Here is a 13887-nt window from a genome sequence, read left to right on the forward strand (position 1 = left end):
AGTAGAGATGGGGTTTTGCCATGTTGCCCAGGCTGGTCTTGAACTCCTGGACTCAAGCGATCTTCTATTCCATATTGAGTCAGTTTCAATACTTGGTGTCTAAGAATTTGCCCATTCACTTAAGTTGTCTAATTTGTTGACAAAAGCTATTGATAATATTCCCTCACAATATTTTTTATTTCTTTAAGATCTGATTATGGTAATCTGTGCCTTCTCTATCTTGCTTTTTTTTTTTTTTTTTTTTTTTTAAACATCTTGGTCAGTCTAGGGAAAGTTTTGTCAACTTTTAATATCCTTTTTTTTTCTTTTGAGACAGAGTCTCACTCTTTCACCCAGGCTGGAGTGCAGTGGTGTGATCTCAGCTCACTGCAATCTCCACCTCCCAGCTTCAAGTGATTGATTCTCCTGCCTAATCCACCCAAGTAACTGGGATTACAGGTGCATGCCACCACCTACAATATAAGGCTACAATATAAGTAGCCTCTCTATATTTAGTAGAGACAGGGTTTCACCATGTTGGCCTATGCTGGAGTGAAACTCTGTCTCAAAAAATAAATAGATAAATAAAACCTTTAAAAATACAGATGGCCAGGCGTGGTGGTTTATGCCTGTAATCCCAGCACTTTGGGAAGCTGAGGTGGGCGGATTATGAGGTTAAGAGATCAAGACCATCCTGGCCAACATGGTGAAACCCCGTCTCTACTAAAAATACAAAAATTAGCTGGGTGTGGTGGCGCATGCCTGTAGTCCCAGCTACTCGGGGGGCTGAGGCAGGAGAATCGCTTGAACCTGGGAGGTGGAGGTTGCAGTGAGCCGAGATCACGTCACTGCAATCAAATGTAAATTCAACCATATCGATAATAGTGTTAAATGTGAATGGTCTCAACAGCCCATTCTATAAGCAGAGATTGTCAGACTGGATTAGAAAGCAAGATCCAACTGTCTGTCTACAAGAAACACAACTTATAGTCAAACACATAAATAAGTTGAAAGTCAAAGATTGGAAAAATATATACCATATAAACTATACACATATTATTGCTGGAGTAAAGAAGCAGAATCCTGCAAATACCTTGATTGTAGTCCAGTGAAAACCATTTCAGACATCTGACCTCCAGAACCTTAAAATTATAAACCTGTGTTGCTTTAAGCATCTCCCCTTGCCAAAAAAAGATTACTGAGGTAAATGTATTAACATCAGACAAAATAGACTTGAAGACAAGAGATATCACTAGACAAAGTGGGGCATATCAGAATCATAAAAACGACAAATTATTACATCTGGAAGATATAGCACTTGCAAATGTACATGACCCTAACAACACAGCTTCAAAATACCAAAGCAAAAACTGACAAAATTCAAGCAAGAAATAGACAATTCAACAGTGGTAGTTGGAGACTTCAATACCTCACTTTTTTTTTTTTTTTTTTTTTTTGAGACGGAGTCTCACTCTGTCACCTATGCTGGAGTGCAATGGCGTGATCTCAGCTCACTGCAACCTCTGCCTCCTGGGTTCAAGCAATTCTCCTGCCTCAGCCTCCTGAGTAGCTGGGATTACAGGCGCGTGCCACCACACCCGGCTAATTTTTGTATTTTTAATAGAGACAGGGTTTCACTGTGTTGGTCAGGTTGGTCTTGAACTCCTGACCTCATGATTCGCCTGCCTCAACCTCCCAAAGTTCTGGGATTACAGGAATGAGCCACCACGCCCGGCCCAATACCTCAGTCTTAATAACTGATAGAACAAACAGAAAATCAGCAAAGACACAGAAGGCTAAATGATACTGTCAGCCACCTTGACACCTATAGGAAACTCCATCCAACAACAGCACAATATACATTCTTGTCAAATACTCCCAAAACATTCTCCAAAACAGACCATTACTAGATTATAAAACAAGTCTCAATGAATTTAAAAGGACTGAAATCATACCAGTTATGTTCTCTAACCACAATAGAATTAAATTAGAAATCAACAATAGAAAATTCAGGGAATCTGCAAATATTTGCAAATTAAACAACACATATGTAAATAATCCATGGGTTATAGACTAAATCACAAGGGAAACTAGGAAATGTTTGGAACTGAATGGAAACAAAGATATGATATATCAAAATGTATGAGAGGCAGCTGAAACTGTGATTAGAGGGAAGTGCCAAACTTTAGATGTCTATATTAGAAAAGAATATAGGTCAAATCAATAACCTAAGTTTCTACCTTAAGAAACTAGGGGCCGGGCATGGTGGCTCACGCCTGTAATCCCAGCACTTTGGGAGGCTGAGGTGGGTGGATCAGTTGAAGTCACGAGTTCGAGACCAAGGTTTCACTCTTGTTGCCTAGGCTGGAGTGCAATGGCGTGATCTCGGCTCACTGCAACCTCTGCCTCCCAGATTCAAGTGATTCTCCTGCCTCAGCCGCTCAATTAGCTGGGATTACAGGTGCCCACCACCACGCCCGGCTAATTTTTTTGTATTTTTAGTAGAGACAGGGTTTCACCATACTGGCCAGGCTGGTCTTGAACTCCTGACCTCAGGTGATCCACCCGCCTCGGCCTCCCAAAGTGCTGAGATTACAGGCATGGGCCGCCGCGCCCGGCCTTTAAAAAATTTTTTTTAGTGATTGTTCTAGGAATTAGAATATGCATCTTTATTTGTCACAATCTACTTCTTTCTTCCTCTTCCTCTTCTTCTTCTTGTTTTCTTTTTTTTTTTTTTTGAGATAGAGTCTTGCTCTGCCACCCAGGCTGGACTGCAGTGGCGCAAGTGTGGCTCACTGTTGCCTCCACCTCCTGGGCTCAAGTGATCCCCCAACTCTACCTCCTGAGTAGCTGGGACTACGGGCACACACCAACATGCCTGGCTAATTTTTGTGGTGGTTTTGTTTGTTTGTTTGTTTGTTTGAGGCGGAGTCTCACTCTGTCGCTCAGGCTGGAGTGGAGTGGCATGATCTTGGCTCACTGCACGCTCCGCCTCCTGGGTTCACGTCATTCTCCTGCCTCAGCCTCCTGAGTAGCTGAGACTACAGGCACCAGCCACTAGGCCCGGCTAATTTTTTTTGTATTTTTAGTAGAGACAGGGTTTCATCATGTTAACCAGGATGGTCTCGAACTCCTGACCTCTTGATCCACGCGCCTCGGCCTCCCAAAGTGTTGGGATTACAGGCGTGAGCCACCACACCCAGCCAATTCTTGTGTTTTTTGTAGAGATCGTGTCTCACATGTTGCCCAGGCTGGCTTCTAACTCCTGGGCTCAAACGATCCACCCACCTCGGCCTCCTAAAGTGCTGAGATTACAGGTGTGAGCCACTATGCCTGGCCACAATCTACTGATTGATATAAACTTAATTTAGGTAAAATATAGCTACTTCTCCATATAACTCCATATGCCCCTTCTCGTGCTGTTGTATTACATTCATATATGTTACAGATTCAACAAGATGGTGTTATAATTATTGCTTTATATGCTCTTATGGCTTTTAAAGAAGTTATGAGAAAGAGAGAGTCCTTTATATTAATAAATGAGAAGTTATGAGAAAAAAATGTAGAGTCCTTTATATTAACTCACAAATTTACTATTTCTGATGTTCTACATTCCTCTCTGTAGATTCGAGTAACTCTGAAATCACTTCCCATCAGCCTGAACAGCTTCCTTCAATATTTCTTGTAAGGCAAGCTGGCAACAACAAATTTTTTCAGTCTTTATCAACTGTCGAATTCACCTTCACATTTAAAGCCTTTAAAGGCTATTTTTGCTGGATGTAAAATTTTTAGTTGGCACATTTTTTTTCCTTTAAATACTTTGATCCCTGCTTTCTTAGTCTATATTGTTTCTGATAAAAAGTCATCTGTTAATTTGATTGTGGTTTCTTTATAAATGATGATCCATTTTTCTCTGCTGCTTATGAGATTTTCTCTTTGTGTTTGCCTTTCAACAGTTTAACCTTGGTGTTTCTAGGTATGGACCTCTTTCTGTTTATGGTACTTGGAGTTCTTTTGATCTTCTTGGATGTGTAGATTTGTTTTTCCTCAAATTTATAAAGTTTTCAGCCATTTTTTCTTTAATAGTTTTTCTGTCCCCTTCTCTTTTTCTTCTTTTTCTGGGACTCTTCTTATACATATGTTAGTATGTTTGGTGGTATCTCTCAAATCTCTGAGGCTTGTTCATTTTTCTTCATTCTTTTTCTTTTCTTTTCTTCAAATTGTATAATCTCTATTGATCTATCTATCTTCCAGTTTACTGATTCTTTTTTTGTAATGTCAAATGTGCTCTTGAGTTCCTCTAGTGAATTTTCATTTCAATTATTTTTTTCACTCCATAATTTCTATTTGTTTTGTTTTATAATTTCTTTTTATTGGTATTCTATATTGTCACTGTTGCCATACTTTCCTTTAATTTTTAAAATTTGGTTTTCTTTAGTTCTTTGAATATATTTACAACAGCTGCCTTGAAGTCTGTCTGCTAAGTCTAACATTTGGGCCCCTACAGAAAAAGTTTCCATTAATTGCACCTTTTTCTGTATATGGGCCCCACTTTTTGTTTGTTTGTATGTCTTGCAATTTTTTGTTGAAAACTGAACATTTTAGATCAGAGGTCAACAATTTATTTCTATAAATGACTGGATAGAAAATATTTTAAGCTTTGTAGTCCATGTGGTCTCTGTTGTAATGTGAAAGTAGCCATAGATAATATATAAGTGAATGAAAGTTGATGTCTTCCAATAAACCTTTATTTAAAAAACAAGCAGTAGGTCATAATTAGGCCATGGGCTGTAGTTTGCTGATCGCTATTTTAAGTAATGTATAATGGCAACTCCAGATTCTGATTTCCACCCCTACCTAAGGATTGTTGAGATTGCTACTGTTTGTTGGTTTATTTGTTTAGTGAGTTGACTGGACTGATTCTGTAGTCTTTCTTCCCTGTAGTGTGTAGCTACTGACATCTCTCCTTAATTTTTTTGTTTCTAATTCTTGTTTTATTTTATTTTACTTTATTTTATTTTATTTTTTATGAGATGGGGTCTCACTATGTTGTGCAGGCTGGACTTGAATTCCTGCGCTCAAGCAGTTGTCCCTCCTCAGCCTCTTGAGTAACTGGGGCTACAGATGTGTGCTGCTGTGCCCAATTTGGTTTTATTTTTAAGTCTGATTCCTAGGAATTGCCCCTGGGTCAACATAGCTAGTGGTCAGCTAATAACTGGGAAGAGATTGTACTTAACCTTAATCTTAAGCCTAGTAAGGCTCTACTGTTTGCTAATTAATCTGTGTATGGTTTAGGGAACACACTTAAAGTTCAGTCAAGGCCATGTGGCTATGGCTTATGCCTATAATTCCAGTGCTTTAGGAGGCTGTGACAGGAAAACTGCATGAGACCAACAGCTTGAGGCCAGCCCAGGTAACACAGCAAGGCCCTGTCCTCACAATAAATTTTTAAAAAATTAGCTGGGCATGGTGGTGCATGCCTGTAGTGAGACCCTATCTCTAAAAAAACAAGAACAAAGAAATAGAATTCAGTCAAGTCTGCCCCAATTTTATTTCTATGTATGCAAGGCTTCACATTCAGCCATTAACATCTGTAGCCCACTGTGGTCTGTCCTGGGCATATGCATAACCATGCACTTGTACACAGCCTTCCAGACAGGGTGTCAGGTTCCACTATGGCTGTCTTTTTCCCTACATCTACCTGTTAAATTTCTGACTGGTCTGTTACTTGTCCCAACCAAAACTACAATTTCAACCAGCAATGATACTGACTTTCCCCATCATTTACCACCAAGATCACTTGTTTCTGACAATGTCCTACGTACCAAATTACATTGCAGAGCTGCTGATTTTCATGGCTTTTACTGTCCTGATAGAACTACTATGTTGGAGCTGGGGGTAGGGAGTGTAGGGATTGGAAAAACTCAAAATACCATAGATTCATATTTTTCTTACCAAGTTTCAATAGTTTGTTTTTTTTTTCCTTTATAAATGCTTTTTAATTTGTCATGTGCCTCTAGTTAGTTAGTTAGTTTGTTTTTCTGAGATGGAGCCGTGCTCTGTTGCCCAGGCTGGAGTGCAGTGGTGCAATCTCTGCTCACTGTAACCTCTGCCTCCCAGGTTCAAGTGATTCTTCTGCCTCAGCCTCCGGAGTAGCTGGGACTACAGGCATGCACCACCACACCTGGCTAGTTTTTTGTTTTGTTTTGTTTTGTTTTTTTTGTATTTTTTTGTAGAGATGGGCTTTGCCATGTTGGCCAGGCTGGTCTTGAACTGCTGACCTTAGGTGATCCACCTGCCTCGGCCTCCCAAAGTGCTGGGATTACAGGCATGAGCCACCGAGCCCAGTCTCAGTTTTCAAAATCCTGAAATGACTGTTTTAACAGTTTTGTACAGATGCTGCTTGACTTAGGAAGGAGTTACATCCTGATAAACTCATTTTAAGTTGAAAATATTGTAAGTTAAAAATGCATTTAATACACCTATCTGCAAACATTGTATCTTAGCACAGCCTACTTTAAACATGTTCAGAACACTCACATTAGCCTAAAGTTGGGCAAAATCATCTAACACAAAGCGTATTTTATAATAAAGTGTTGAATATCTCATGTAATTTATTGAATGCTCTACTGAAAGTGAAAAACAGAATGGTGTGTGGGTATTCAACATGTGGTTTCCACTGAATGTATATTGCTTTTGCACCATCATATATTGAAAAAACCGAAGTCAAACCTTTGTAAGTCAGAGACTACCTGTACAGTTTTATTGTGGTTTTATGTTAGATGATTTGCCAGCCTCCTCACTCTGCCATTCTGGAAGTGTCCCTTGTGTAGAGTTTTAGTGTCCTAAAAAAGATCACAGTATTTCCCGACAGATCCAGCAGTTTTCAAAAATTAATATGTTCTAATTCCTGTTCCCTTCCAATTTTATATTCCTCCTAACCTTTTTGTAATATAATTCTGGACTCTTTTAAGGCTTACTTTTATATTTTATTTTAGGATAAAGCTTGTATTTATTCCTTCTATCAATATTTATTTATTTGTTCCATGGACATTTATTAAACCTCTGCTGTGCATTAATACTGGAATGTATTTCCACTCCAGGAAGCTCTGACAAGTAGAGTACGTAGCCAAATCTCTAGGGTTAATATTATACCAGTTCTAGATAAAATTTTATATCTTCTAGTTTATACTAAGTTTACCTAATTATAAGTATACCCTACTTTAAGAAATATAAGTTATACTGTGATTATATTACTGAAAATATACTGTTAGCATTCAAGTATTTATGTCCCTCAGTTTTGTGACTTCTTTTTCCAGTCATATACCATGCCCTCCACATTTTTTTCCTGATTTCTAAAATTGTGGTAAAATACACATAAAATAGGCCAGTCATGGTGGTTCATACCTGTAATTCCAGCACTTTGGGAGTCTGAGATGGGAGGATCTCTTGAGGCCAGAAGTTCAAGACCAGCCTGGTCAACATAGTGACACCCCATCTCTAAAAGAATGAATCTTTTTTTTTAACAACAACAACAAAAATAAATTTAAAAAACATAAAATAAAATATACGTTTCTAAGCATTTTTAAGTGTATACTTCAGTTGTATTAAATATATTCAAAATGTTGTGCAACTATCACCACCATCCATCTCTATACTTCTTTTCATCTTGTAAAACTGAAACTCTGTACTCATTAAACAATAATTCCCTATTCTTCCCTACTCCCGGCTCCTGGAAGCCACCAATCTGTCTTCTGTCTCTATGATTTTGACTACTATAAGTACCTCATGTAAGTGGACTCATACAGTATTTTTTGTCTCGTGACTGGCTTATTTCATTTAGTATAATGTTGTAAAGTTTCATCCATGTTGTAGTATATTGCGGAATGTCCATCCTTTTTAAGGCTGAATAATATTTTGTTGTATGGACATACCATATTTGCTTATCCATTCATCCACTGATGGACATTTTCGTTGCTTCCACATTTTAGCTATTGCAAATAATGCTGCTATGAACATGGGTTTATAAATATCTCTTTGAGACTCTGCTTTCAGTTTTTTTGGGTGTATACCCAGGGTTGAATTGCTGGAACATATGATAATTCTATTTATAACTTTTTGCAGAATCACCATACTGTTTTCCACAATGACTACACCACTTTATATTCCCACCAAGAGTGTACAAGGGTTCCAATTTCTCCATATCCTCACCAACGTTTGTTACTTTTATTTTGCCTTCATTTTCCTTAATGGTAGCCATCCTAATGGATGTGAGGTGATATCTCATTGTAGCTTTGATTTGCATTTCCCTAATGATTAGTGATGTTGATCAAATAGTGATTGGCTATTTGTATATCTTATTTTGAGAAATGGCTATTCAAGTTCTCTGCCCATTTTTTAATTATGTTGTTTGTTTTTTGTTGTTGAGTTTTAGGAGTTCTTTATATATTTTGGATGTTAATCCCTTATCAGATATATGATTTGGAAATATCTCTCATTCAGTGGGCTGCATTTTTACTCTGTTGATAGTTTCCTTTGGTGCCGCCAAATTTTTAATTTTAACGCAGTCCAATATATCTATTTTTTCTTTTGCTGCCTGTGCCTTTGTGCCATACCCCAGAAATGATTGCCAAATTCAATGTTTTAAAGCTTTGGCCTTATGTTTTCTTCTAAGAATTTTATTGTTTTAGGTCTTGCATTTAAGTCTTTGTTTCATTTTGAGTTAATTTTTGTATAGGTATTAGGTAAGGGTCCAAGTTCATTCTTGCAACAATGGCTACCTGCCTCTTTCTCTGCACATCTATGATCAGAAGCAGCAATCAGCAGACAGACCACAGATCACCAACATTTGAAGGACAAAGTCCTTGTTGCCCATCCTGGCTCCAGCAAGCTGTTTCAGGAAATGTGTACAGCTGCCTGCCATGGGGGTGGGGCATGGGTAGCGTCTACTACACTAAGAGCCGAAATTGACCAAAATTAACCACAATTTAGGTCCAAACCTTTTCCTGGAAGTCACAAACCTTCAATAGACTCCAGAGTTCGAAAATAATTACATCAGACAGATGCTGCTGGGGCAAATGTTGTCTAGCTGGGGAGAGACATTCCTACGGCTTCCTACTCCACCAGAATGCTCTCTCCTTCTCCACCTTTTGTGCAGAGAACATAACTGGCCTCCACACAAAGTTTATTTTTTTCTCCTCATCCCCAGTAGTAATGAAGGCTAAGATGTTCCATTTGGGAGGGAGGGGCAGATTGGGTGTATACTGGAAGTCATGGATGGTGGTTGTGGATCATGGGGAAAGACCTCAGGGTTGAAGTGGCTCAAATTGTTATCTGAGGTGCCTTGAGTAAAGAATATAGCAAGTAGAGAGGTATGTCACCTTTTATATTACTTTATTCCTTTAATTAGGGAAGTTTTGCTCCCCTTTGTGACCTTGCAAGACTGGGCATAAGGTATGTGGGGCAGAGGATGCTTCTAGTATGAGAAAGCAGAAAGAGAAGATGGGTGGTTAGGATTGGAGCTGAATAGATCATGTGGCTGGTGGAGAGAAAAAAAGTACAGAAGGGCTGAGTAGACTTTATGCAAGGCAGATTTATTTGGTTGACAGTAGATCTTCTCAGTTAACACATAGATTATCATCCTTTTTGCAGTTAAGTAAAGTAAAATAAGGTGAGGTAGGAGGATTATTTTAGTAAAATAGTAGTGGGATTTTCAAATCTATTTTCTGTTATGTAGTGGGGACAGAGGGAAAATACTGGCAAATGTTTCAGGCAAATTGATTTTAACCTGGTTCTCTGACTAACTTAATCTTTGACTACAACCAAATTGTTTAACCTGCCTAAGCATTATTGCTAGCACTTATGAAATGAGATGTTAGAAAAAATGAAGATAATGCAAAATATTTTGAAAACGTATTCACTATATAAATGTAAGAAAGCTTTATCATTCTATAATGCTAAAATATTAACAGCTGCTGCTAAATGAAAATTTCTTGTAAGATAAATCTTCACAGGCCAGGAGCGGTGGCTCATGCCTGTAATCCCAGCACTTTGGGAGGCCAAGGTAGACAGATCACCTGAGGTTGGGAGTTCAAAACCAGCCTGACCAACATGGAGAAACCCCATCTCTACTAAAAATACAAAATTAGCTGGGTGTGGTGGCATATACCTGTAATCCCAGCTACTTGGGAGGCTGAGGCAGGAGAATCGCTTGAACCCAGTAGGCGGAGGTTGTGGTGAGCCAAGATCGCGCCATTGCACTCCAGCCTGGGCAACAGGAGTGAAACTCTGTCTCCACCCCCGCCAAAAAAAAAAGATAAATCTTCACCAAAATCATGATGAAAATTAATGGAATGATAAGATTTAATTTACTGCAAAAATCCAACAGACATGTATTCAGTACATGTTTGTTGAGCAGTGAGGTTCATGTATGTTAAAAGTGACAGACAGACCACTTATTTAATTGTCATAAATCCTACAGGACTATTATTTAAAATTTCTTGGTGCCCTTTTCTGCTTATTGTGTCTATGATGCTAGTTTAACTCAGTACATTTGCTTTATAAAAAGCCAGAGAAAGATGATAGTCTGTTTATCTAGGTCCTCCAAAGCATTTCCTGCCAGGCAGTTGACATGTAGCCTTGGCACAATTTCAGGAAACTGTTTGCTTCTGTTTACCCTTTCCAGATACAGTATCTCCTAAGAATTGAGGTGAAGAATCTCCTTTAACTTTTTCACATTTTAGAAGTAAACTTTATTCTAACACTTTAGAATGCTTTTCATGTAAGAGCAATGAAAATCTTTGTGTCTTTAAATTAAAAGGAAAATGGATATGTTTTAGTGCTTCACTAGTAGAAAACGCAAAGCCTTAAAGTAAGTTAACCTAATAAAATGTACTCAGAAGAATATTCCTAGGCCGGGCATGGTGACTCATGCCTGTAATCCCAGCACTTTGGGAGGCTGAGGTGGGAGGATTGCTTAACCCTAGGAGTTTGAGACCAGCCCAGACAACATGGTGAGACCTTGTCTCTACAAAAAAATTTTTAAAATTAGCCTGGTGTGGACCTGTAGTCTCAGCTACATGGGAGGCTGAGGCAGGAGGATCACTTGAACCTGGGAGGTCAAGGCTGCGATGAACCATGATTGTACCACTGCATTCCAGCCTGGGTGATAGAGCTGAGACTCTGTTCTCCCCACCAAAAAAAATTAGGAAAAAAAAAGAATATTCCTTTCCTATAATGTTATTCATATTAGTCTCTCTTTCTGAAAACTCAATGTAATTATAGCTGAACATATAAAACTTATTAATTATGGGATAGTTGTCAACATTTCCAAAATCCTTCTTTACCATGAAAAAGAATACACCACTGAATTTTTTCAGAATAGTATGCTTTTCTTGATTCAATTATAATATTTTTCTTTTTATATAACATTTCAGAAATATTCAGTTAAGTGGCATAGATATTATATTTGAAAAATAAGTTACTCAACATTTTTATTCCTTATTGGGAGCCAATTTGTTTCTAAATGTTTTAAATACTTATTATATAGTTAGGAATGCAGGAATGTATTATAGCTTTATTGCACTCCCAGAGTACATGTTAATTAAGTATGCATAAATATATCTTTGAGAGAATGTGGTAGCAAATGTATTAATTTAGAGATTGAAAGCTTGAGGTGTGGAAAGATATAATAACTTGTTGCACATACTACAGTTAATTGTGAGCAAATTTATGTCCTTTCTGCATATTGCTGTCACATAAACTAATTATCTCTTAATTACTTTGTCCTTCCAGAATGAATTAAAAAACATTCTATAACTTTGGCCAGCACTAGAACTATAGGCAGCCGTGGGTGGGGAAGCAGGACAAGAAACTGTGATGAGACTGACATGCATGTCATGGGACAGGTGGCAAGAGAATAATTTAGTTTGTGATCAGGCCTAGGCTGGGGGTCAGGAACCAGATAAACATTTTAGATTGGTAGCATATCCGTGACCCAAGATTAGAACAAGGTCATGGATCAGAGCCAAATGGCCTCTGAATGGCAAGGATCAGGGCAAGCGACAGGTCAGAGACAAAGCGGAGGAGGAGGTTGTCACACAGGTACCAATGGAATTGGTAGATGGGGAAGAATGAGCAAATATCCGAAGTTGGGAGTTTCAAATTTAAGTTCTGCCATTAAAAAATGGCCCCGTAGTCCTCCTGGACAACATAGATCTCTTACTTCCCACCTCCCTTTCCTCTGTTTACAAGATTTCAGACTTAGTTGGAAGACATGACTCTGGCTTTAACACACTGATACTGAAGACTTACGGGCTGAGATGAATGGCTCCCTGTTTAAGAGAATCAGAAGTCAACATAGCTTGCAGAGTGAGGTCTAGAGAGTTCTGCCTTAAAGGGTAGAGTTATAAGGCCAAAGGATTCAGCAAACCAAGGGTCATCATTGGTACCATGCATGAAGAGTTATCTTCATCTTGTGAAATTGGTGACTTTGCTCCATTCCATGACTTACCTCTGTTTTGAAACCATGTTGACTCCTAGACTGCCTGGCCCTGTAACCACCCATCACTGAATGACTGCCTTAACCCAATCCTGTAAACCTACCACAACTTAATTCTTAGAATTTCTAGCTGAGGCCGGGCGCGGTGGCTCAAGCCTGTAATCCCAGTACTTTGGGAGGCCGAGACGGGCGGATCACGAGGTCAGGAGATCGAGACCATCCTGGCTAACACAGTGAAACCCCGTCTCTACTAAAAAATACAAAAAACTAGCCGGGAGAGGTGGCGGGCGCCTGTAGTCGCAGCTACTCGGGAGGCTGAGGCAGGAGAATGGCGTAAACCCGGGAGGCGAAGCTTGCAGTGAGCTGAGATCCGGCCACTGTACTCTAGCCTGGGCGACAGAGTGAGACTCCGTCTCAAAAAAAAAAAAAAAAAAAAATGTCTAGCTGAATATTCTAGAGGAAATAAAGAATAGGAAATCTAAATCAGATGTGGTGACTCGTGCCTACAATCTCAGCTACTTGGGAGGCGGAGGTGGGAAGATTACTTGAGCCCAGGAGTTTGAGGCTGCAGTGAGCTATGCTTGTACCACTGAACTCCAGCTTGGATGACAGACCCTGTCTCAAAAAAAAAAAAAAAAAAGGAAGTCCAAAGAGTTAGGGTGAAACAACAGAATTACTGGATGGCTGGGATTTTTTTTTCTGTTAGTAAACTAGTATTAGTATCCTTTTAGGGACTGATCTCATCGCCACCTTCACTGAATTGCCTGTCATGGAGAAAGTCCTTAATAAATGTTGGTTGAATCATGAATTAGAGGGTCTGCAAGTGATCAAAGTAACCAAATGAAAGGAGTGAGAGAGCAATTTCTAACACAGGCATAGAGCCTGAATGCATTTTTACGATGTGAGAGAGATGGAACTATATCTCTATACAGGAAAAATCCAAGAAGTCAACTAAGATACAAAGAAATTACTGACCTAGCCAAGGCTATAGAACCATTGAGGGCAGTACTAGAAAGAATCGGGTGTCTTCATTCCTAGATTTTATGCTGTGTACACTAAACAAATGGTTTGTAAAGATTCAAAACATCACTTAAGTCAGCCAAAAAAGTTTTTCTATTAATCTAAAGTTTGAGTAAGTGAAATTTTGAAGATGATGGAATCTAATTGATAAGTTCTTTACTCCGTAACCTGTAAATAATCTCCCTTTTTAAAGTGCTCATTATAGTAGTGATTATGTAGAGAAAAAGCCTCTGATGAAAATGTGGTATAAAATTGTATTCTTTGTTCAGCAAGTTAAAACAAGCTGGTCTGTAAGCAATTATTATCTTCATCAAAATTCCTAGCTCTAATGTTTTGGTTTCATAGGCCCAGCACGTATGTCTTCTCAAACAATTGGATGGATTTAAAAC

The sequence above is a fragment of the Chlorocebus sabaeus genome, chromosome 1 (assembly GCF_047675955.1).
Source record: "Chlorocebus sabaeus isolate Y175 chromosome 1, mChlSab1.0.hap1, whole genome shotgun sequence".
Classification (NCBI taxonomy): Eukaryota; Metazoa; Chordata; class Mammalia; order Primates; family Cercopithecidae; genus Chlorocebus; species Chlorocebus sabaeus.